Source organism: Amblyomma maculatum, chromosome 1, assembly GCF_055883805.1.
Source record: "Amblyomma maculatum isolate TAMU_Amacu chromosome 1, ASM5588380v1, whole genome shotgun sequence".
NCBI classification, from domain to species: domain Eukaryota; kingdom Metazoa; phylum Arthropoda; class Arachnida; order Ixodida; family Ixodidae; genus Amblyomma; species Amblyomma maculatum.
The window spans coordinates 46,908,991-46,935,939 of record NC_139344.1 but is presented as its reverse complement, the minus strand read 5'-3'; the positions used below and the strand labels follow the sequence as shown (position 1 = coordinate 46,935,939).

Here is a 26,949-nt window from a genome sequence, read left to right as displayed (position 1 = left end):
ATTAGAGAATGTTCTATAACGCCAGTTCTGCCCTTTAAGTGAACCAAACTAGTAATTAAGCTTGCTTGGCGTATTTAGACCATATACGGAGAATTGAGCTTGCCGTTATAAAACCGTCTAATACTACGGAGGGCTGTCCTACTCTAATAACCGCTTCTCTTTTGTCGATGCGACAGCGCAGGGATAAGTTCGACTCATGTTATTCGCCTTCATACGATAGGGCTCTCTATATCTGTTTCTTCATTAAGACAAATATGTAGAATGGGCGTCTACTGCTCAATAATGCGAATTCAGCAGTCATGTGACCCGAAGAAAAAAAATAAAGATTTCCCGCCAGTGAAACGAAAAACATCTTTCCCCACATTCATCCATCTGTTTCAGTTCACCCCTATTCTCGGGGGGAAGCAGGTGCGCCTTGTCATTTTTCCAGAACAGCGGATAACATTCCGATCTGTCGACTGAAAATGGAGGCTATTTGATTGGCGATTTTGTTTTTACATTGAGCCTAGAGGGAGTGCCTCAATAGATCTAGTATGGCGAAGATGTGGAGGACGCAAAAAACCTCGAAAGATGGCGATTGATTGAGAGATGAGTGGTAACCTATATGAACGGTCACTACGGCTCTGAATATTCTGCTGTTTTCCTTACCAAACGCAAATGAGATGTCCAAAAAAATGTTCACTTGTCCGACTCTATAAGAGCTTCATATGAACAGCTTCATATGGCTGTGCCAAGTGCGAGGAGCCGCATCAATTTGGTCATGTTTTGTTATCAATTTTCGCACACGAGATGTCCGGGGGTTGTTCTACGCAAAACTTTCGTGCTGACTCTTTTCGTAGTAAAAAAATGGGATAACGGCATTTCTTCTTTAAAAACGAACTTTTTTTTTCTGTAAAACTTCATTTTCAGCTGAATGAAATAATGTGTAATTTTCCCTGAGTCCTCAGCGTAACCCCGCCTTCTTCTTCGGTCTTCTCCTATTGTGTCCTAGTTTTTATAAAATTGGAAACTTATTTTGGCATGGGTGTTTTCGCCCATATCTTCAATCTCTATCGGCTTCAAATTTGAATTAAAGGCATTAAGCATTTATCATCAATCCGTGTTAAACATCTGCAGACTAAGGAGCAGTAATGGTTGGAACAAAATGTCGAAATGGACGGAATCGCTCGGATTTTAACCAGCGAGTAATGCCCATTAACGCCATTTCCGTGCTTGAAAGTTCCATTGAAGCCGTCGTCTGAATTCTCGTGGCAATTTAAATTGCAATTCAACGCCAGCTATCGGCCTTTCAATGTAGACGCATTACTTACTTTCCGCATTTTTGGAATTCAGAGAGGTGAATTTGAAGCAGGCCTCTAGCAACCGCTTTAAAAAAAAAAAAAGAGGAAAAAAAAAAAAAAACTCTCGCCGCCAGTAGGTTGCGCACTCACGCCGAGGCAAACAGGTCAGCGTCACTGGCCAAAACGCTAGACTACTTTGCCATCTCATTTTATTTTTGTAATGAAATTAAATACATTTACGAAAATGTTCACCACCACTTTTACAAGACATGATATATATATATATATATATATATATATATATATAGACTTAAAGTAGTTGACACACGGTAGAAAAAACAACACTTTATTCCGACGTTTCGGCCGGGGTCCGGCCTTTGTCAAGGAATGTAGCAAGGAATGTACAAAGGCCGGACCCCGGCCGAAACGTCGGAATAAAGTGTTGTTTTTTCTACCGTGTGTCAACTACTTTAAGTCTATGCCCTACCGGACCCATTTGAGCTTCAACCCCCTCCCTATATATATATATATATATATATATATATATATATATATATATATATATATATATATATATATATATATATATATATATATATATATATATATATATATATATTTTAATTTTGATTGAGCATCATACCAACGAGAAGCTTAAACTAAGCACGTCAAATAAGTTCATTGAAGGGAGAACCGAGGACGTAGAATACGGGTGTCACTGATCACTGTGAAGTGACAATAAACTGCTGTAAGACAAAACAATCGACCTCTTCTGTTCAGTAATGTACCCGACACCTTTCAAAAGGAGGCACTGCATTCATAGACACGCATTCGCCCGTACTATTTGGGGCCTTAAATACAACGTGGACATTTCTGGAGTGCTTCTGCAGTCGTATTCCGTCATAAGACAGCTGTGTACCAGGCGTTGAAGCCGGGAGCTCAAATGGTGCATCACGACCGCGCGAAAATAGCCTCAGTGGTACTCACCTAAAGCGGCGTCTTGGCGTCAAAATCGAATTTGCCAATATTTCCCCCTGTCGGGCAGGTGTGAGGCAAGCCATACGAAGGACATGACCCTAATCGCTCCCCAGCCCTTAACGCGAAGACTGCTCTGCGCCCATTGGTCAGCTCTCTGTAGAGCTTCCCGTTCAGGTCGGCTGCTATTTCCGCCCACGCAGCTTGACAAAGAACCGCCACGCTGGTTTCAGTAGCCGGTCTTTTGATGTGCTAAGGTGTCATTATTTCATGCTGCGCTTCGCATCTAATCGTATTCATGTTCTTCGTCTAGTCTAGTGTAGCTCACCACTGTATGGGAGAGAATTGATCTACAAATTAAGGAATCAATTTCAGCCATACCTCTGCATTTATATTCATACCTAATTGAGCTAAACCCTCGGTAATGTTTTTTTCCGGAGCCGTGTGCACCACTGGTGAAGTTCGCGCACCAGTCTTTGCGGTCTTGTCAGTTTGATCACTTTCGCTAGACCATTATTTTCAATGTCGAGCCTGTTATTGATAATCCCCACACGTCATATAGAGCGGAAATGCAGCCGAGTGGTTGTCGAACTCCATCTGCATGCCCCAAAGTTTCGCTGGGCCTTTATGCTCCCTCCCGTCCCCTGCTTCTCTAAAATAATAACGTAGCTATGACGTATAAGACAGAGTACAAAATCAGAACAGCGTACAAAGGATAGAAAACGCGCCACCGGCGTTTTTGGTTTGTGGGTTCTATTCTTTGTCCGTCGCCCTTTTTTTGCGCTCCCTCTTACGTCGTGGATTATTACAGGCATGCCCAAATATCTACTCTTCATCGAACGACTTTTTCTCTCTCCTTTTTTTTTTTTTTTTTCACCGAGCGTCCACAATCTTTCCGATAATAGGGGCAATACTTACATCCCGAATACCTGAAATAACTTTCTGAATATAGTTATCAATTTATGCTGGTATTGTGTCTTGTTTATCTTGTGATTTTTAAAAAAAAGACGGTGGCTCAACTCGGTAGACACTAGATATGCGTAGCGAAAGCTACTAAAAGGATTGTTCACATAGTCCCACTCGAATCTTCTCGTCGCCGATGCGCTGGCTGCAAACCGCAAGTGTGATCTGCGATACGGTACGGCGAAATTATGTCTCTCAACGGTAGGGCCCCGCAATTTCTTTCTCCTGTCTAGTTGTCTCTTAGCAAGTTAAGTTGCCCAGAGTGGCCTCTGAACGCACTCTTAATTAAGGTAACAGACACTCAGTAAATGTAGGATATGAATACGGTGACCCCTTCATGGATCAATGCCTTGTCGTGGCGGAGGGGCTTGCGAAACTCGATAAGTCGTGAGCTGTTTTGTGTAGGGCCACCAAGATAGACAGGTCACGGCAGAGAGTTCTGACAAAATGTGATTCACTGGAGAAGGTAATGGCAACCCACTCCAGTATTTCCTGCTAAGAAAACCCTATGGCCAGTCACAATAGCATTAATGATATGGTGCCGGCAGATGAGCTCCCCAGGTTGGAAGGCGTCCCACATGTTACTGGGGATGAACAAAGGGCGATTCCAGTAGTTCCAGGATGAATGAAGCGGCTGGGCTAAAGCCAAGAGGACGCGCAGTTGTGGATGTGTAGGGAAGCGACCGGAAAGTCCGATGTTGCAAGGAGATATATCACCTAGTAACATGGACTGTACTCACCTTTGGGGCTGAAACGTGGAGGCTAACCAAGAGAGTTCTACTCAAGTTGAGGACAACCCAGAGGGCTATGGAACGAAAAATGGTAGGGGTAACATTAAGAGATAGAAAGCGTGCAGAGTGGGTCAGAGAAATAACTCAAGTTAACGAGATTCTAGTGGAAATTAAGAAGAAGAAATGGACATGGGCAGGACATGTAGTGCGAAGAGATGATAACCGATGGTCGCTGAGGGTAACAAACTGGATTCCAAGGGAAGGAAAGCGTAGCAGGGGGCGGCAGAAAGTTAGGTGGGCGGATGAGATTAGAAGTTCGCAGGGGTCAAGTGGATGCAGCTAGCACAGAACCGGGTTAAGTGGAGAGATATGGGAGAGGCCTTCGCCCTGCAGTGGGTATAATCAGGCTGATGATGATGATGACGATGATGAACATGGACTGTAAGATCTATGACGCAAGGTAAACTGGATGTTGTAAAGCGAGAAATGGACAAAATGAACATTGATAACTTGGGTATCAGCGAGCTCAAGTGGACCGGAATGGGAGAATTTAACTCCGGCGACCATTATGTCTTTTATTGTGGGCACGAATCCAAGAGAAGGAATGGGGTCGCTGTCATAGTAAACAGAAGAATGGGCAAAGCAGTGCTAGGGTACAACCCCAAAAACGACCGAATGATTTCACTTTGGATCCAAGGTCACCATTTCAACATAACAGTCATCCACGTCTATACCCAACCACTACTACTGAAGAAGCTGACGTTGACAGATTTTAAGCGGACCTGCAATGCCTTTTATACCGCACTCCATCATCAGACGTCGTTTTTCTCATAAGAGACTGGAATGCTAAGGTCGGGAGTGAAGAAATATCTGGAATTACAGGCAAGTTCGGTCTTGGTGAGCCAAATGAAGCTGGGCAGAGGCTAGTAGAGTTTTGTCAAGAAAACAACCTGACCATACCTTGTCAACTGCACAAGAGTCGCCTGTACACATGGACTTCACCGGACGGTCTCTACACGAATCAGATAGATTATATTCTTTGCCGGCAGAGATGGAGAAGCGCTATACAAGCAGTAAAAACAAGGCCTGGGGCCGATTGTGACACCGATCATCAGCTTCCTGTTGTCAAAATTAAGCTTCGATTGAAAAAAACGCAGAGAACTAGAAGGCCTTTCAGGTATGATCTGGATCAAATTCTATCAGAATATGCTGTGGAAGGGAGCAATCGATTTCAAGAATTAGATCTAGAAGACAGAGAGCCTGAAGAAATGTGGACTGATGTTCGTGATATAATACAAGAAATTGCTACTGAGGTAGTTCCAAAGCAAAAGAAATGCAAGAAAGCAAACTGGTTATGTGAAGAGGCTTTGCAAATAGCTGAGGAAAGGAGGATGGCAAAAGTTATGGGGAAAAGAGAAAGATACAAGGTTCTCAATGCGGATTTTCGGTAAACAGCAGGGAGAGATAAGAATGCCTTCCTGAACATACAGTGCCAAGCAGACAATCAAAGATATCAAAGGAAGCTTCTGTGCTGAGCTGGGCGTGATAAAAGACAAACGAGGCAAGGACCTCAGTGAAGCCTCAGAGATAAGGAAGAAATGGTAAGAATACACAGAAGAACGGTACAAGAAGGACTCGGATGTGTAAACCCAACATACGACGGTTGTGAATACTGATATCGAGCTGGGTATCCTGAAGAGTGAAGTTGAATGGGCCTTAGCCAGCCTTGCTAAGAACAAAGCTAGCGGAATTAATGGCATTCCAGATGAGTTCCTTCAAAACTTCAACCATGACGCTGTTAACATTGTGCATACATTGTCAGAAGATTTGGACAATCCTGCAGTGGCCACAGGATTGGAGGAGGTCAGTTTACATCCCCATTCCAAAAAAGGCAGTGCCAAAGATTGTTCCAACTACCGCACGATCGCGCTTATTTCGCATGCTAGCAAGGTGATGTTGAAAATTCACTAAGGTAGGCTGCAGCAGTATGTGGATCGGCAGCTTCCGGACATGAAAGCTGGGTTTTGCAAGGGCAGAGGAACTAGAGACCAAATTGCCAACCTTCGCTGGATTATGGAAAAAGCAAGAGAGTTCCAGAAACCCATCTACTTCTGCTTTATTGATTATGCGAAAGCGTTTGACTGCGTAGATCACAGCAGATTGTGGCAAGCTCTGCAAGAGATGGGAGTTCCAATTCACCTCTTCTGTCTCCTCAGGAACCTGTATGAAGGGCAAGAGGCCACAGTCAGAACTGGGCATGGTCTTACTGATTGTTTTTCGATTGAGAAAGGAGTGAGTTAAAGCTGCATACTGTCGCCCTGTCTATTTAACCTATATGCAGAGTGTATCATGAGAAAGGCCGGTCTGGACGAGTCTACAGCTGGAGTAAAGATTGCTGGAAAACGTATCAACAACCTTAGATATGTGGATGATACCACTTTAATGGCAGAATGTGAAGTGGAGCTCAAGAGACTTCTGATGGGCGTACAAGAAGAGAGTGAGAAGTTTGGGCTTAAACTGAACATTAAAAGAACAAAGACCATGGCGTCTTGCCCTATGAAGTCCTGGAGCATCAAGGGACAAGCCTCCAAGATTACCCCGGAAGGAGTCTGCAGCCATGAAATTAGGAGACGCATGCTTCTGGGAAAGAGAGCCATGGTTAACCTTGACCGCCTAGTAAAGTGCAGAGACATTAGTCTGCCAACCAAAATCTGTGTATCTCGTGCTATGGTCTTTCCAGGCGTGATGTATGGATGCGAGAGTTGGACTGTGAAGAAGGCTGACCACCGAAGAATTGACGCGCTTGAAGATCAAACCAGTGATGTTGTCGACCATAAATCCTGACTGCTCATTGGTGGGTCAAATTATAAAGTTAAAGCTTAGCTACTTTGGTCATCTGATGAGAAGAGAGGAGTCGCTGGAGAAAGATTTGATATTGGGAAAGGTTGAGGGTCGCCGGAGAAGAGGTAGGCAGCAAACGCGATGGTTAGATGGCATCCTCTAGGCGCTGCAGTTGAAGTTATGTGATGTTAGGAAGATAGTGAGAGACCGGAAAGCGTGGCGTGACATGGTCCATAGGGTCACGAAGTGTCGGACACGACTGAACGACTGAACGGATGAATACGGTGAAGGTAATTCCGTAGAGTAACCGCTGTCGTACCGTCACCTCCTGGCTCTGTTCATGGCTGGTTTTGCAGCTATTAGGAATAAAAAATATCACAAAATGCAAGCTAAAGGGAAACACGCCACAGCAAGGTGTTGTAACTTTATTTGAGTGTTGTTAATTGTAAAAAACAAATATCCGAAAAGAATTGCTCTCAGAGGATCCGAACAGATATGTTTCGAGGTTTGAGATAAGTGGCATTAATCCTTTGCGCCACAGAACGGACCGGAATGCGGGACTTTAAATGCGCTATTATTCGTTTTAACAATATTTCAGATGTTTGTCGTCAGGTCACGCTGCCTAGAGGACCATACCGTTGGGAGAACGGAATCACGCTTCAGCGTGTCTTATTGGCATCTTCTGAATCTTATTGCTCTATTTGACCGGCTTTTTCTTCTCCCTCTTTCCGTCTTCATTCTTTTTCCCGTCTCCTGCCTTTTTGGCGTCTTTTGAATCTGTTTGCTCTAACTGACCGCCTGGATTTCCTCCCCATATTCTCCCTCTTCCCGACTTCATCTTCTTCCATTCTTCTCTCTTCCTCTTCTTGGCGTCTTTCGAATCTGCTTACTCTAGTTGACCGACTTCTTCTTTTCCCCCCTGTTTACATCTTCGTTCTTCTCCCCTTCTTCTTTCTCCCTTCTTCTTGGTATCTTCCGAATCTGCTTACTGTATTTGACCTGCTTTTTCTTCTTTTTATCTATCTTTCCGTCTTCATTCTTCTTCCGTTCTTCAGCCCTCATCATCTTAGCGTTTTGCCCATCTGCTTGCTCTAGTTAACCAGCTTCTTTTCCTTTTTTGGCAAGTGGGACTTTATTTTGCCATTTTTTGACTTTGTTTTTTCGACGCAGCACGTAGCTGAGTTGAGCTTAACGGCGCTAAGCCTAAAACGGCCGACCGGGCCCACGGCGTCCCTACCGGGGGATCGTTTGCCGCTCGTGGTCGTGCGAAAGCTGTGAATCATGGATATTGTGGAAGGAACCACGATTACACCGGAGGAATTTTCGGAACCAGGACAATGGTTCACGAGCGAAGGAGGAAGGTACGTGCCGCTAGAGAAGAGCGGGCAGAAAACTGCGAAACAGCGAGCCCAGGAAAAGCAAGCACGCAGGAAAATGGCGGCCAAGTTGATCGAGCGTCAGCAGACGCGCATTCCAGATGGCGCCGAGAAAATTGTTCTCCGACCTCGTGGAGGCCTACTTAGGCTTACCAAATATGGAACAGCACATCTCACTGACATGATCAAAATGTCGGCGGGGATCAATCCACGAGAAGAGAAGGAAGATATAATAATTCCAAATATGAAGCAGCACTCCGTTCTGGTCATCACTACAAGTGCGGAGAGGAAGCTGAAGCTGAAGTACGTGAGCGTGAAATACCTCATGTTCGACGGTGAAAAAGTGGACACTTCTACCTACGTGGCCACCCCCGAGCACTGCGGCAAGGGAGTCATCCACGGGGTTCCGCTTGGATATTGTGTCGAAGAAATTCTATACCGCCTAGATCGCAAGGACAACCCCGAGATTCGAGGCGTCCGCAGGCTGGGCAAAGATTCCAAGTCGATCTTCATTCTTTTCAGGGAGAAAGAAGTGCCAAGATGGATTTATCTCAACGGGACGCCGCACAGGTGCCAGCTGTATCGCAGAAAATACGAAGTATGCGTCGCCTGTGGCCGACTCGGTCATCGCGAGGACGTGTGCCCGGATCCGACGAACGTCAAGTGCCGTGGCTGCGCCCTCGAGAACCCGTCAAGAGAACACAAATGTGAACCAACATGCCAGCTCTGCGGCAAAGGTCATGCACTAGGAGACCCCAAGTGTCGAGAACTTTTCCGCACTCCCTACGAAGTGAAGAAGCGACATTGGGAGAAGATGGAATATGCAGCGACGACTGGTGGGGGACATCAGAGTCGGAAAAGCGAACCGAAAGTAAAAGAAGACTTCGAATTCCGCGAGGACTCTTTCCCGATTCTGGAAACGAAACAAGGCAGACCACCACCGCCGCCCAGAGACCGCTCCGATTCTTGTGCCAGGAGCCAGTCCAGGGGACGCTCAAGCTCAAGGGATACTGCCAACGCATGGAGATGAGGTAGGAGCAAGGAACGTAAGGGTGTGAGTTTTGCGGGCAAGGTCTCCCAGGAATATAATCACAGGGGTAAACGAGACGAGGAAATTGAGAAATTAAAGCAAATGATCGAAAACTTAACGGGGATAGTCGAATCGCAGCAGTCCGAGATCCAAAACTTAAAGAAATCACAGAGGCAGGCAACACCTCCTCCGCAACAACCCACTAGACAAACGACCTCCCAAGCGGTACGTCAACAGCCGCAGGGACAGGATAAGATGGTCACAGAGCCGTCCCTCCCACCACCGGTGAAACGCAAAATTCAAGACACCGACCCTATTGAGGCTATGGAGAAAAGGATGGAAAATTTGGAAAGGTTAGATGCCAAGATGAGTGAATTTATGAATCATATCAACATTCAAATTCAAGCTGTCCTCGGGGCAATTCAGAAACAGGCCGAGGAATGCCAAAGGTTAAGGAATGAATTGGCCGCCATAAACGGATGGCAACAAAATATAGAACAGGTCGTTTCGCAACTGCAAAATGGCTAGGCGCGCAAATGAAAATCAAATCTGGCAGTGGAACTGTCGCGGCTTCCGGCGCAAGCGGCCGATTCTGCAACAGTATCTTTTGCTATTAGATGAGACTCCATTGGCAATTGCTCTGCAAGAAACCGGGGGGCCCGCAAAATTGTCAGGATATCAGGCATTTCATAGTGGCAGGGGAGAGAAATCCTCGGTCACAACACTCGTGAAAAGAAACATTGCAGCCATTGAACACGATCTAGAGTCAAGAGAGATCGAGAACGTGTTTGTAGAAGTTTTAACCGGAAAACAGAAAGACCCTAGTCTATTCATTCTAAATTTATACAGCTCATCCAGGCAAAGGAAGGTGAGGTTCAAAGCTCTGCTTCGCAAGGCCCTCAAAATTTCAAACAACCAGCCACTGTTGATAGTGGGGGACTTTAATGCACATCACCAGGAATGGGGGTACCCGCACCGGTGCCCAAAAGGTAGACAGCTGTGGGAGGATACGCATGACCTATGGCTCACTTTGCACACGCACCCCGAGAGCCCAACGAGGGTGGGCAATAGCGTCAGTAAGGATACATCCCCAGACCTAACATTCTCGAAAAACGTAAAAGGTCTAGAATGGCACAATTCGGATCAAAATTTTGGCAGCGACCACTACATAATTGTCTCCACACTTAGGAAAGGCGTTAAAACACGCCGGGCTCGCGCGCCGGCCGTCGTTGAGTGGGATGAATTTAGAGATATCAGGAGGGCTCAGGAACTAGAGCCCATCAGAAGCATCGAGGAATGGGCGACGGCGCTTAAATCGGACATTAGAGAGGCAACAAAATTGCTCGAAGGTGATAACGCCCCGGAGATTGCGGACAGCCGTCTTCTGCATATGTGGGAAGCTAAGCAGAGCATGGAGCGTCGTCTCAAAAAGCAGAAATGGAACCGCAACCTCAGAAGAAGGATTGCGCGACATGATAAGGAAATCGAAGACTATACTTTCAAATTATGCGAACAAAACTGGGACAACAAGTGTGACGACAGGGAGGGGAGCATGAACCTCTCCAAGACGTGCAGCTTCCTCCGGCACTTGTTGGACCCAGACAACTCGAAGACGCAATCTGGTATAAGATTGCCAAAAGTGAGGCACGCTTTCGAAGGGAACGATGATGATTTCATGAACAAATTAATTGAGACGTATGTGGGGGAAACTTCACGACCCCACTTCCTGACTATGGTGGAGCGCCTAATGAGGCGCTGGACGCCCCCATCACAGAAGCGGAAGTGAGGCGGAGATTGTAAGACTTAAAACGAAGTCGGCTCCAGGCCCCGACGGAGTAACGAACAAAATGCTCAGGAACCTAGATGATGACTCCATTAGGTATCTAACGGAGTATATGCAAGAATGTTGGGAAAAAGGCGAGCTCCCACAACAGTGGAAGACGGCAAGCATTATTTTAATACCGAAACCAGGGAAGCCTCCTCAACTAGCACATTTACGACCAATTTCCTTAACCTCATGCGTGGGGAAATTGATGGAGCACGTCGTCCAGACCAGACTGATGAGTTTCATGGAGCAGAGTGATCTGTGGCCACATGAGATGGTCGGGTTCCGTCCTCACTTGTGTACGCAGGACGTCATGCTCCAAATCAAACATGACATAATAGACTCAAAGTCTAAAGATGCGAAAGCAATTTTGGGGCTCGACCTCACGAAGGCTTTCGACAACGTAAAACATGAGGCGGTCCTGGAAGGGCTGAACAAGATTAATGTAGGTACCAAGACATATCGGTACATCAGGGACTTTCTGACGGGTAGAACGGCCTGCATGAAGTTCCAGACGCTGGAATCCCCCGCAATAGAGCTCGGGAGTAAGGGTACGCCCCAGGGATCAGTGCTAGGGGTGTGCGAATATTCGAAATTTTCGAATATCGAATCGAATATTATAATATTCGATACGTTAAACGAATCAAATAGTGGAAATTGAGAATTATTCGAAACTGTTCGAATATCTTCGCAAATTTTCGAATAATTTTCGAATACTTTTCGAATAACTGGCACGAATTAACGTCTCGGTTACCTCCGACCATTCTCGCGAAGGCAGCGTCAGCTCCGAGCAGGCACAGCTTGCTGCCGCAATAAACCTACGCGAGAAGCAGAGATCACCGTTTAGGGAGCCTACATGCTTCAGCGTGGCCGCAACACGGTCCATTCGCATGGAAACATTCTTAAAGATTGGACATATCACGAATCGCGGAGGCAACTTCTCGTAGTCGTGTCATAGTTCACACGTCTCTAATCTGCCGGGAAGTAACGCTACATGTTTATTCCTAAAAATTTCATTCACTTTCATCATCAATAGTTGAGGTTAAGTTTATTATGCGAGTGGCGCATGACATGAGAGTTGCATGAATGTTGTCAGCTCATGCTCATACAACTCTCCGCTATATATCTCAGGTCGCCTAGCGCCAGTTGTAATCGCCTAGCGCCAGCTAGAGGGGAGCACGCGAGCTAATTGAGAAAGAAAGAAAGCAAAGAAAGTCACTGAAAAGAAGAGGAAGATGAAGAGATCACGCGCTCGGCGATAACTAGTTCGAAGAGCCAACAGCAGGGGAAGCGCAACTCTATGGCCTCGGGTTACTCGGACGCAAGTCGGACGAAAGCGTCGCTCAGCCATTCGTAATCTCTGATATATTGTATCATGCAATCTAGTTCACTAAATAAACTCGTTCAAACGTAATTGTTGTAGATAAAAACAACCAGCAACTGACAATGTGCGTAGAGATTAATAGTTGCGCCCCCTAGAGGAGATCAGCGTTTTCCCGTCAGATCTATTACTCCACGAGTTATATCGCTCTACCGCAGCGCTATAATAGCGCTTTAACGAATAGTAGAGCGCTCTATAGCGCTCTACTATTCGATTCGTATTCGATTCGCTGCTTTCACTATTCGATTCGTATTCGATTCGCTTTTTAGCTACATTATTTGTATTCGATTCGATAGCAAGAGTGCACTATTCGTATTCGATTCGGTTTGGAAAAAGTACTATTCGCACACCCCTAATCAGTGCTGTCCCCCCTACTCTTCAACGTGGCTATGAGGGAACTCCCCGAGCAATTGGCAAAGCTCGAAGGATTAAAATTTAGTATATATGCGGATGATATCACCCTTTGGGTCAACCGGGGAAGTGATTCGTGCGTCGAAAACCTGCTCCAAGCCGCCACCGACATTATAGTCGATTACGCGGCAGAGAGAGGCGTAGCGTGCTCGCCGCAGAAATCAGAGTTGTTTATATACAATCCGAAGCACTTAAGGTGCAAGGCACCGTCGGAGATAAAATTAAAGTGGCGGGTAACGAGGTACCAATAGTCGAGCAAACCAGAATCTTGGGCTTGATTCTCCAGTCACACGGACATAATGGCGAGACCATCAAGAGGCTAGAGAATCACGCGATGCAGACCCTGAGCCTAATAAGGCGGGTGGCCAACAGAGGCCGAGGGTTAAAGGAAAAAAATTTGATGAAACTGATACAGGCCTACATCTTCAGCCGAGTGAGCTACGCAACGCCGTATCTAGATTTGAAAGCGGTGGAAAAAGAAAAAATTGAGTCACTAATGAGAAAATGCGTAAAAAGAGCGCTGGGTGTGCACATCCACAGAGAGAGTGATCGCTCTAGGGGTACACAACACATGGGCAGAACTTGCGGAAGCGGTGCGAACCTCTCAAATTGAGAGACTTAGCACCACGAAGACAGGAAGAGTCATTTTGACGAAAGTTGGAATAAATCCGGATAGGGGTCCCACGGTCAAGGTGGAGGTAGCTAGAGAAGTCAGACAAAATTTGGTGATTCCCCCGCTGCCAAAAAACATGCACCCGGAATATAACAAAGACAGGAGGAAAAAACGAGCCGAAGCATTAGAAATTAGATTCGGCGAAATTTCGGAACATGAAGTGGCCTATGTAGACGCGGCGGGAGGTGGTGGCAGTTTCACGGTAGCAACGGTCGTCAGCGGCCGGAGCAATCCCGTGACAGCTGCTACTTTGCGCGGGCGGAGCATAGAAATAGCCGAGGAAAGTGCGATCGCGTGAGCTTGCGTCGGAATGGAAGCGAATTTTGTCATCAGTGACAGCAAAACTGCCATACAAAATTTTAGCAAGGGCAGGATCTCGCCCTTAGCAGCCAGAATCCTAGGCCAGGAAAAGTTGGATAGGAAAATTCAAATAATTTGGACTCCTGCGCACGAAGCCGTCCCCGGCAACGAGGCGGCCCACAAGCTGGCTCGAGATCTCTACCGCCGAGCCGCTACAGGGCCACTTGATGACCGAGGAAGCGGAGAGCGCTTGCTAAAATATGGGGAGATCACGCAGCACTACAGATTGGATCGTAGACTGGTACCCCCACCAGACCCAAAATTAAACAGCAGACAAGCAGTGACGTGGAGGCGACTTCAAAGTTATACATATCCGCACCCGGTTATGGCGAACCACATGTTCCCTGAGGCTAGGAGTGACAAGTGCAATCTTTGTGGGGCGAGAGGGACCCTCGACCACATAATATGGGAATGCCCGTATTCTCCGAGGAGGACGAACAATATAAGCTGTAGAGACACCTGGGAGACCCTGCTGCGCAGCTCCGACCCTGAGCTCCAGCTCCTACTCGTCCAACTGGCTGAAGAGGCTGCTGGGACCCAAGACCTCCCGGCCTGCCTCTGAGGCGGCGGCACCCGCCCCTTGCCCCGCGTGTCGGGGGGTGGGTAGATCACCTTATCTGTTGGACATTAAAGTTTAGTCCATCCATCCATCCCTCTTCTCCCACTTTCTGTTTTCTTCTTTCCTTCTTCTGTCCTCTTGGCGTCTTTCGAATCTGCTTGCCCTATTTGACCGGCTCCTTCGTCTCCTCCTCGCTCTTCTCCTTCTTTCCGTGTTCACTCTTGTTCCCTTCTTCTGACTTTTCTTCTTGGCGGCTTCCGAATCAGCTTTCTCTAGTTGACCGCTTCTTCGTTTTCTAATCCCTCTTCTTCCTCTTCTGCCTCTTTCCGTCTCCATTCTTCATTCCTTCTTCTGTTTTCTTGTTGGCGCCTTCCGTATCTGCCTGCTCTATCCGACCGGCTTCTTCTTTTCCTTCCTCTTTCCATGTTCATTCTTCTTTCATTCTTCTGTCGTCTCCTTGGAGTCCCCCGAAACTGCTTTCTCAATTTGACCGGCTTTTTCGTCTCGTCCTCACTCTTCTCACTCTTTCCGTCTTCATTCTACTTCCCTTCTTCTGTCTTTTTCTTCTTGCCGTCTTCCGAATTTGCTTGCTTCCTTTGACCGGCTTTATCTTCTTCTCCCCCTTTTTCTCTATTCCCTTTTTTTTTTCTTCTCTGGCTCGGTACAACTAATTTGCATGGTTACGGCGCATGTGCAGTAGCGACTAGCAACGATTACACGAAATGCGCCGCTGACTACCCTAGTGCACCTTTTGCTACAAAATTGGAGGGGGCGGGGAGGCGAGTCTATAGTTCTACTGTTAAGGGTATGATGAGCCAGCTGCTCCTTTTGACAGCTCCTCTTAAGCATTCTCGTTCTCCTATATGTGCGTTTTGCGGCTCGTATATCAGTGATTCTCAAATTCTTGCCTTTATTTCCTCTCCAACACTCATTTGCATACCGTCGTTAGCTACCAGGGTACGTGGAACACTTCGCAAAGAAGGTATAAAGCCCCGTTTATAGCCAAGCCGACTCAGTACGAAGGTTCCTGTGTGGCCAATGGTATGGCAGGTTTAATTCGGCAGGCAGGGTTGGATTCCTGTTCACCTCACATCTGAATTTAGAAGTGCAAGTTTGGGTTCTGTGCCAACTCAGCCATGTTATGTGGTCGCGTGAAGTCGCACAACCCTACGACCAGTGTGCTCCCGGCGATGTTGCCTGCCAGCTACCACGTGGGAGGGTCGTGCACGTGATACTTCGCTCACCACGCGGACGCCGGGTTCTCAGGTGAACGGCTCTTTAAATGGGGAGGCTTTTTTCTCTGCGTTATGTAGTAGCATGTGTATGACTAGAGTAGTTGTGTAGTACGCCTTGTATAATTCATGAATGAGCGCTGTAGTGGCGCAGTATATCGTGTAGTGCAATACGCGTATCATTACTGCAGTGTTGCACTATGTCATGTAGTGTAATTTGTGTGGGAGTAATGCAGTGGCCTAGCATCTGCGTAGCATGTCTTGTAGCGTAATTCATGTACGGGTACTGCAGTGGCGTATAATTCATGTGAGTAAATGGTGGTGTACGCCGTGCAGTGTAACCGGGGTGGTGATTTCTATTTGGCAATTGGCTGACGTCAAAAAAGAAAACAATGAGAGAAAGAAGAGGGCGTTATCGCTCTTCATTCTTAAGGTGCAGATAAAGTGACCTGCAAGATTTTGAAATAACTGTGGACCAACTGTGGTTTATTGTCCGGTGCGTTTATGAACATATTCATGTAACGGTGCTAAGCTTACGATGCGTTACAACATTTTTCTTCGAAAATTTATCCTCGCTTACAACGAGTAGTCAAGAATGCTATAGAAGACCAAAGTGTTTTAGAAAAAAAATAGCAATGAAACTATAAGTGTGCCGAAATACGCTCTCTGGATACATTGATTGTTATTATGGAGTTATACTAGATGCGAAAAGAAGAAGATACATTTGAAAGCTCTTTCTGAGAATTAGTTTGAAAGTTTGGGGTATATTGGTCTTCTGTTCGTGTTTTGTAGCCTGTAACCAGTGACATGCGGTAAAGAAGACTTTAAATATGTCCTGCAGGCAACATTCTTAAAATAATAGAATATAATTACTGTACATTTCTATAGCTTTGTGTTCTGCAGGTACGATATCAGTCTTGGTGAAACTTTTTTTCCTTGCATCATTTCTGCCAACTCTTCTTTCTCAACGACGGATGTGGTGTTAGCCCCCCTCTGCCCTCTGGCAAAAGAATACCTAAAGCTCTTAGGTTTACCCTGTCTTATTTCTCTTTCTAAGTGGCAAAGTACTAATGAAATAGTTCATTAAAGAAAAACTGCTAAGGTTAATTCATATTCAATAATTGACCGACTTCGCTTCATACATTTGAGAAGAACCGAGCTGCAGTATCACATACAGCCGGCACATTTTATAAAGTATCGTGCGACCGCCGACTGCCCGGAGTGAATGCGATTACAAATGATGATGGGAGGAAAGGAGGAACGCTGAGCGTTTAACTACTACAACAAGTTCACCGCCATTGCACGTCACTGCTGAGAGGGAGAGGGGGGGGGGGGAATGTACAGTGATGATGCAGGTCCGGTGCACGTGTAAAAGGAAGAAAGCGAAGAGAGAGCTGGATAGAGTGTCTGTGGCGGATGGTCTTTAAGTTCGGAGCTCTGAAACGCGTCGCGAGCTGCGCATTCTCGAGGAAACGAAAGACGACACTGAAAGCCTGGTGAAAAATGGTTGAAGGCGAGGGAGGAAAAAAAAGGAAGGTGGGCTCATTTATGTCACAAGGGGCAGAATGAGTTGCCCCCAACTGCCGTTGCGGAGCAGAGCAGAAATCAGGAGAGGTAATGAGCATGCGTACTCATGATGCTTTCGTGACGAGCATCGTCTGCTTGCCTGTAATGCTTCATGCCGAGCATCCTCGCGAAAATAGTTCAATAGCAGAATTGTGATGGCGTTTGTTTAGTGATTTATATATTAGGTGGCTTTATAAAGGTGTGATCGCGTGTTCCCAAGTGCGAAGCTAGGCCACGTGCAGCGTCTCGATATCATTTTACCGTTTTACTAAATATATATGACACCATTAAGGGACATCCCTATTTCTTCTGGTGTTGTAGTAACTGACATCAACTCGTTTTTAGCCATACCAGACTGCTTATCGTAAATGTGTTGTCTTTTTGGGTATCACTATCTTTACGCAGGAGGTAAAAAACTATTGGTCGCATCTTCTCGAGGCTCTGACACATAATAGTCGATGGTTATCAACGGTTGCTTTGCTGTAACCAGAAAGGCCTATAGCTGACGAAGACCTCGCTTTTGCATGCTTTCTCAACTCTTTCCTGTTCTGGCATAGCAGCGTCGGGCTGTCGTCGTTCGCGCGATGCGTCCAAATCTTATCCTCTGCACACAAGGAAAAGCCAGCACAGGACGGCGTGCGATGAAGAACTTCGCGCAGTGTAGGCCTCTTGTGTATGCGTTCATACCGCGTTAACTTCTTCAGTGGAATAGGTGCCAACTTACCAGGGAATGCACGCTCTCTTCTTCATCGTCGCGCAGAGCTGACGCCATGACTCAGCACTTGCTTGAGGGCTATACGTAACTTTGAAAAATACTGATTAGAAATTATTTTGAAATATGCATCATGAAGATTTGCTATAACGTAAGATCGTTTGTTTTGTTAAAGCTATCTACACGCACTAAATCCGCCACGAAAAGCAGCGCGAGGTACTGAAATCGTATAATCAATCGTTTAAAGTAGACTCGGCCGAGTACTTGATCTCGCGCTTTGAATTCGCGCGCATCTTCTTCCTTTCAGAGCATCTCTGACCGTGTCCTATCGGTCACCATGGACGTTGATTCTACCAAGGTTGCAGCCACAATGAGCGTGCCAGACCGAAGCAATCGTAGTGTCACTGAAGTCGAGAGGACATCGCCTTTAGGGAATGATGTGTTAATTGTAAAGGCCGAGTAAGACCTCTGCGAATCAAGACGGCAGGCAATATGCAGCATCACAATTGCCACTTCTGCCGGTGTTCGCGGTGAAGGAAGAAGCAACGCTGACTACCAGGAATCTCCCAGGGAGGAGATCTCGGGTGATGGCGCTAAACTTCTCGGTGCAGAGATCAGCAATGTCACCAATCTACTCCAGTCCACGGACATCGCACCAGCTTGCGCCTCACCCGACGGGGCCACTGAAAGCACCGAGGAAAGAGTTGAAAACATCTCTATTGAGGCCATGCATCCTAACTTCGACCGCTCTTATGACCAGTACGACCTGTTCGAAGGTGAGAGCCTGGTAGTAGTGGATGACACGCCAGAAGAGGACATACTCCTCCTACAGCTCGCACCGGACTTGGAGGACAAGCCAGAAGAGATGTCATCATCTCCAGAACTCGAAACGTCTGTGCCACATCACAGTACACCAGACTTCCTCGAATACTTCCCGAGATGGCTGTCTGTGAGCTGGAAAAGGACGACAACTTGTAAGAACTGTTTGACGGTTTTGAGAAGGTTTCGAGACGTGCTTAGTGCTGGCTGGCTCAGAATGGTGGCATACACCGCCCCCCCCCCCCCCCTCAATCCACTGAAGGAGTTGTTCCGAAGCCTGAACTGAAATAAAGCGTCTACAACTCGCACCCCTCCCGATAACGTGTTCTCTGCGTGCTTTCAGGCATCCTTCGCGAGAGGTGTTGTGTAAAGCACGAAAATGAAAGAAGGTAACCAAGAGATGTTTGAATATGTCACGTGTAATTATCGCCTAACGTGCTGGGGTTTTAGCGTTCCTAAGCCCCTGCACCTAAGAGAGAAAATGTATGCATTAGGTTCAAACTTCCTCCTTCCTGTACTAATTGCTTCAGCATTGTATCAAGATAGATAGATAGATGGATTTATTAAAAGGAAAAGGCAGATAAGTTAGCCGGAATAACTCAAATCTGGCCTGCTACTCTGCACTGGGGAAGGGGAAGGAGAGAGGAAAGAAGATCATGCTGGGTGATGATGAGGGAGAAGGCATCGGAAATACATATACAGGGACAGCAGCTTGCTTTATAAGGGCGAATCAAGTCCGCTGGAGTACAAAAAACGGCAAATAGCATGCACTGCCTGGACACCCTGTCCCTTGTCCTGCCAAGCGCAAAGCAGGAGTTCCTTCGACAAAGACCTATTGCTCAAAGTCTTCAAGGAAGCGGCTAGCACACTTCTTTCGCACGCATACACTGGGCACACCAATAATATATGGTCCACAATCTCTGGGATGCCACAAGTTGAACATTCCGGCGAGTCCACTTGTCCAATTAAATGTAAGTACTTGCACGTAAAAGCCACGTTTAAACGAAGTCTATGTAGCAAGCATGTCTGATGACACGAAATATCACGCGGAATATAAAATTTCAATGTTCGATCGAACCTTCTTAGACGAATGTGTCGGGCGTCTGGCTGGGTCAAGTAAGCTGCTGTAGCATTCTTCATACAACTCGTAAGAAGGCACCTGGTATCCTCTCTTGAAAAAGGCACAGCTGTTTGGAGGCCATTGATGAGTGCGCTTTTAGCTTCAACATCGGCCTGTTCATTCCCATGGAGCCCGACGTGTGCAGGGATCCATTGAAACAATATCCTGGGGCCTTGCAGCTGGGCAGATGTGAGGAGCTCCATTGGTGATTAGTGCCATGGACTGGTAGGCAGTGTGGCGTAAGAAGTTCTCTAAAATTTGCAATGCAGTCTTAGAGTCCGTGAATATACACCATTTTTTAGGTGGTTCCCCACATATGTAGCGAATAGATTTCTGAATGGCTACTAGTTCAGCAGCGGTTGATGTAGAAGTACGTCCCAAAAGGAAATGTTGAGTCGTTTTCTGAGCTAGTATGACCAAAGATGCAGCAGATGCTTGTGCTGAAACAGATCCATAGGGGTATACGTGAATATAATTAGGATATTCTGACCAGATGTGCGCCAGAGTAAGTGGTTTGAGTCCACTAATTGGCAACATTGATTTCTTTAGTATTCCTGGAACATCATAGGCAGTAAGAGCATTGTATGAACTTACTGCCTATGATACCTGTATAGGGACCGGGTGACCGTTGTATACTTGTATAGCGTTACCTTCGTCCCAGCGAAAGAGTCCCGCCAGAGGCGAAACGCTCGGCAGCGGAATGCCGAGGGGCGGAGCGGCGTAGCCGGTTGTGCTCGGCGAGACGTCCACGTGCCATTCAAAGCTAAGCTAACCGCAGGGATTTGTTTTCGAGGACGCAATGTTGAAAAGGGGGAGTTGTCCTCGGCAGGGAGTGCTTGTCTTGGAACCCTTCCGGTGCGTGGTATTTCCGATAAGCTCGGAAATGCCGTTCGTGCGATTGTATTGTGTGCTGGGAACTCTGTCGTAAGGCGTTTATGAGCGCGACTTCAACTACACGACCTACGGCTGGGCTACACCTTGATCTTCTTTTCTTTTTGTCGAAAATTGCCAGGAGGTCGAATGCCGCCAAGCCGTGAAGCGATGACGCTTCAGTTGTCGCGGTTGCAACGATTTCAGGTGCTTGATGAACTGGAAGATTCCTCTTTCCAGTTTCCCGCCGCTTTTGGCGTTGGACGCAATTGATTTTGAGGAAATGAAAACGATAGCGGATGCGTTTCTAGCTTCTGCCTTGCAACGAGGGCTAGAAATGCAAAACAAAATCAAAGAAGGCAAAAGTAAATAAATGATTTCTTAGTGGGCCTAAAAAACCAATTTTACGAGACTCTCTGCAGATTAATGCTTAAGTAGCTCACTAAACCTGGCCCTGTGACTACCCAACATCGCGATTGACAGTACTTGCTTACTGTATTTGAAGGCAGTGGCCCGATATAATCTCAAACACAAAAAGTGCAAACAAATAACAATAAAATGCGTGATGCGGGGTGATATACGCCCCCAAATGATGAAGGGGTCGTCCTGTGGGCCTAATGGACTCGCCATGATGGCTCGTCCGCCGAAGGTCTGTATTCTTAACACACCCCGAGTTTGCTGCCCTCATTGCTGGCCGTGGTAGCCGCATAGCGATATATGTGATGGAATATGCGCCTATGTATTCAGTTTTGTATTGAAAACATTGAGAGTCCCTGGCGATCAAAATGAGTCTACCGTTCACTATATCACTTCACTCGAACACCGAGGCTTGTAGGAGTAGTAATCTACGTAGGAGTGCTATTAAATCTGTTTACAGCGTTAGACATAATAGCTACTTCTCAGAGATAAAAGGGCATAGTGTTACTACGTTCTAATAATGAAATTTCGCATTCACTGAAATGCCTATGAGAAGTTCCGTCTAAATGGGCGCTGCGGAGAATTGTGTAGACCGGTGTCAAGTGAAACAAGAATACGAAACAGAAATATTTTCTAGTCGAGAAGAAATGTGCGCAGGACCTGTCAACGTTTACGAACGGTTGGTTGTCTGTGTGCCTTGGAAGGGCAAATAAACTGCATTAATGCTCCTTTTCATTAAATTAAATTTCGTTTTTATTATCGTTCGCATGTTAAACGACGCCGATAGAAACTTTTTGTGGCCATGTGATATTGACTGAACTCTTCACTAAATGTTTTTATTGCGTGAGAAAAGCATGTCATAGACAAACCTGACTAAATCCAGGCTCACGCAGTGTCAGAGCATGGCATCGGTCGATAAATGATGAGAGGAAAAAGGGCAAGCATCTCATGGGAGCCGCAAATGTTAGGGTCTCTATATTCTGTTAAGAGGCAAGGTAAATACGCTATAACTATGCGCGAGATAAGTAAGTGCGCAAGAATTGTTGGTGTGCATCATATTGAAGATCGCAATACGGTTCGAGCGACGACGGTGGCGGCCTTTTCCCTTTCTGTGCCGGCATTTTCTTGTACCACAGGGGAGAAAATACTGGGTTTTCAACTAGGCCATTGCATTCTTCTGACTGTCGATAAAATAGCGACTACAGATGCGAGTGTGCGGCTTCGACTCTCAGGTTTCCGTATCGTCATTCTTGGCCGGGCAACGGAATTCACAAAGCTTTAGGGGCAATCAGCTATTAATTACTGCCGCATAGTTTCTACGACCACACAGTAATCAAGCTTGCAGATACGTGCCTCTTTCTTGAAACTATATGTAGCCAGCTCGCCCGCCGTTCTTGTTGGTGCGGAAACCGTTGGGGTGGAAACTAGTAAGAAATGAAACGGCTTACAAGCGTCTGACGAGCTAGTGTAGCTGTTAGTGCAGCAAAAAACGCAACATGTCTGCCCGGAATTCATTTCATCCGACATACTCTCGCAAAATACCATCTAAGCATTAAGAGCATCGAATGAAACACCCAGACCAACGAAAGACTTCGCACTTGAGCCCGCCATCTGGAGTAAGCGCATTCCCGTAAAGAAGGGACCGCCGTAAGGTGGCGCCACCCATCCACTGTCCGGTCCCTTCAGTTCAATGTGCATCTGGAAATCTTCATGGTAGTCGACAGGCTGCGTGGACCTATATAAAAAGAATTATCGAAATGCAAATTCCATCAGTACAGGAATAAAAAAATATATTTATCGAAACACATCAATATAATGAGAATATGAAGCTTGAGCGAACGACTGCCTTACAGTCATCGAAAAATAAATATAGACACTAGATTGCAATATTTTGAGAAACCACAGCCTACTTGTTGTTATGGGGTTATGGGGCGATAAAAATAATATTTCAGAACACTAGCATCTCCAACCTAATAAGAGTAGATAAAGGTGCAAACCCTTGCTTGGTGAGCTGAGAGAAAGTAAGAATAAACTTTTGTTTTGTAGTTGTGCGAGCTATCAAGATTTCTACTCTCACCTAAATTACCATCATTCTCGAACCAGCGATGGTTTTTGTTTAGTTACATCGACCTCCCCCAGTGATCTGGCGACAATCCGAACTTTTTAGAATTGTTTCTGAATTTTGTTGTTCAACGAGATATTGCTACGAAGATGACGAAACGGGCAATGGCGTGGGGCGGAGCGCTCGCGCCTGGCTCGCTGGCCATTAAAGCATATTTCATCGTCATGTCATCACGTCGTTCTGTTTCTGTTGTGTCGTCGTGTTCCATCGCTTTTCATGCTACCATGTAACATTTGGTTGAGGTGGGGTTCATCCCCATCCTCGCCTTGTCCCGTCGAAGCCAACCGTACGCCGGGTCCATCTGCCGAAAGCCCATGGAGATCGCCGCCCAGCTCTGCCCCAGCCCTTTTCGCTCAGCCCCGACCAGCCGCTGTCCCCAGCCTTGTCCCCAGCCCTGACCACAACACACGACGACCAGGAAGACCAAAGCCGACCCTACCGACCCCACGACGAAGCGACCTCACGACCACTCGAGCGAAGACAGCACCCCTGCGCAAGCCGTTCGGGAGAGAGAGAGAAAACTTTATTTAAAAAAAAAAAAGAAAAAGAAATGAAAACAGAAAAAAAAGAAGAAAAAAAGGGGGGGGGGGGGAGGGCAGTGAGTGGAGTCTTCATTTCAAGACCCCAGTGGCCTGGGCTGCCGCTCTTGCCTTAGTTACCAGCCTACGCTGGGTCTCTAGATCATAGCATTGCAGAGTTGCCTCCCACTGCGCCTCCGAATGGTGCATGTTTATGTGTGGAGGTTTGGGGCCTCTGCACCCCCATGTGACGTGGTAGGCGGGGGGCTGGTCGTTGCACCAAGGGCATATATCTGTGTAGTGTTCTGGGAACATTATGTTGTATTGATGTAGGTTGGGGTAAGTGTTGGTTTGGAGCTGTCTCCATTCCCGCATTTCTTGTGCATTTAGACCCTTGTGTGGAGGGGGATAAATCCTACGTTGTTTTTAAGCCGTTCGGCGTGTCCATGAGCCTCGGCCTTCGGCAAACGGTGAAGATTGGACTTGATGCTCCGGTGCAAGCATTCTTCCCATCTTCGCATTCATTGTGGTGTCCAGGGTTTCATGTCCCAATCCTGTGTCTGTGTTCATCGTCACGTCATCCATTGGATTTGCATACTCGGGGACACTTTTTCTTGACAATGTGCGCAAAGGTAGGGAGGCGGGGCATCTTTAAACTTGTCACTCCGCCATGTAGTTCGACCGCACAGCTTTTGGTCTGCATAGACATTGCAGATCATTTTCTTCGTTTGCTTCGATAGCCAACGTCTCTTGAACTTGACTCGAATCTTGTCTGGTGAAAACGCTTCCAACCCTTGCGGAGTAGACGAGCAGAACGACCCCAACAGGCGGCTGTCGCCATCTTGTTTGTAAAGTCGCGGAGCCTCGAAAACCCGCGGCAGACATCATACGAGAAAACCCGGTGGGACCAAGAAAAGTGCTTTAGGCATAACATCTTCATTTCGGAAAATTGCTTCCGTGATAAAAAATATACCGTGAACAACTAGCACTATGATTTCAATTTGTTTTTGCAGAAATTGCTCAGGTAACTAGGGATTATAGTCAGCTGCGCAGGAAGATGATGCGTTTCGGCTCCGTAGCTTTGGCTCCATTGCCAAGAAAAAGTGTCTCCGAGCATAGCAATCGATCGGGACTATGGCTCGGTGGCTCCGAGTAATGCTACGAAGATGACGAAGCGGGCAGTGGCGCTGGGCGGAGCGCTCGCGCCAGGCCCGCTGGTCATTAAAGCATATTTCATCGTCATGTCATCACGTCGTTCTGTTTCTGTTGTGTCGCCGTGTTCCATCGCTTGTCATGCCACCATGTAACAACATGTTTTGTTCACGTCCGAGCACTACACCGATGTTAATGCGGACCCTTAACGCTTTCGTGTGAAAAAGTACGACGGAGTGCGATATTTTATTACAAGCTTAAATTGTTTTAGCAAATAGTCTATGAAATCAGCATTTAACACCAGGAAACCTTTCTACTGACACGGACGAACATGTTCCTTCTGCGCTGATATTAACCGTGGTGTCACTTAACCCGGTGAGGGCTACGTATATGATCTGAAATCGCATTGAAGAATGGGGTGTCATTTCGACGCCTGTCCTTTAGCTGTTCTTCTTATTCATTACAATGCCATTACATGTTCCTTCTGCGCTGATATTAACCGTGGTGTCACTTAACCCGGTGAGGGCTACGTATACGATCTGAAATCGCATTGAAGAATGGGGTGTCATTGCGACGCCTGTCCTTTAGCTGTTCTTCTTATTCATTACAATGCCAATTTGGCATTTGGTAGACATCTTAACTTATTCTTTGGTTTTAGCACCGGTTCCTGTGAGAACACGGAGCTAGGGTGGCTAGCCACCGTAACGAAGATTGGAATATGGCAGCTTACTTTCTGGCACGCTTATCGATCTATCTGCTGGCACCTACAAAATTAAAAACTAGGCTAACACAATCAAATCCTCTAGTTTAATTTTATTCCGCACGAGCCTACAGCGTCCTACCATTGTAGCAAATATAAAGCCGTTGAAGCATTAACTAATCGCATTATTACTTATAAACATTATGCCATCCCCCTGAGTGGATCTAATGACTGCAGCTGCGTTCGTTGCAGCCAGCTTGCGCATTTTGGAGTTCTTCCATGTTTTTATTTGACTTGCTTAGCCTGTTTCCAAGAGATGGACTGTTAGCAAACTTACACTCTAGATACATTGCGAGGAATGAGAGAATTAATGCTGATAATAATAAGGATAATAAAAAAATAATAATAATCAATCAATCAATATTATTTATTGTGCACAGGAACAACCATGTAGCCCTTGTGCTACAGCACAAAAAAAAAATGAAAATGCACACAGAAGTTTTACACACACAGATAGAATACAAAAGAAGAAACAAATAACATGAAATGAAACTGAGACGAAATGTGTCACGGAAAGAAAGAAATCAATGACTAGCATATCTTATATACACAGTCAGAGAAAAAACAAATAACTTACATTGATTATAGTAACGAAAAATATACATAAAATAAACAACAATTCCAAGCACGACAAGTACGTGGTACTTAAAACACAAAGGCTAGAAATACAGGGAAATACAATAAAAAAAAATAGAATTGAACGCTGGACAATAAGATTCGAAAATAAGGTTTAAAGTTAAAATATAAATAAGAAACGAATAAAAAGCAGTACAAGATACTTTAAACAGCAGTGAACAGGAGAATAAGCAAAAGGTGAAGTAAATTAAATACGATACTTAAGCTAGAAAGTGGAAGTTATATGTGATAAATACAGTTTGGAATACAAAGCTACGAACGTCCAATATAAATGAAGAGAGCGAGTTTTGGAAGATGTCAAGGTGAAGACAAAAAGAGTTAAACAACATCTGAATTCTGTCAAGAGGGGAATGGGAATGAAGGAACGGAGACTCTTGAAATGGTCTGAATTCGCTCATGCTTTTTCGCGGAACGCGCTGAAGACTGTACTCTAAGAGCTGAGGGTACATAATGTGGCGATGGAGGAGTTTGTAAAGAAATATTATGTCTACACTGACACGAAAGCAGTTAAGAAAAGGAAGATTCAGTGGGGTACTTTTGGTGGAGCGAGAGAAGGAAGTTGAGCAAGGAAAGCGATATCGAAATATCCTTAAAATTTTTTCTGTACTCTGTCAACTTTG

At 46.0% G+C, this 26,949-nt stretch overlaps 1 pseudogene; it reads left to right on the top strand.

Annotated features, from left to right (window-relative positions):
• Positions 1 to 26,949, top strand: part of LOC146202287 (protein roadkill pseudogene) — a 46,902-nt pseudogene that overhangs the window by 8,114 nt on the left and 11,839 nt on the right.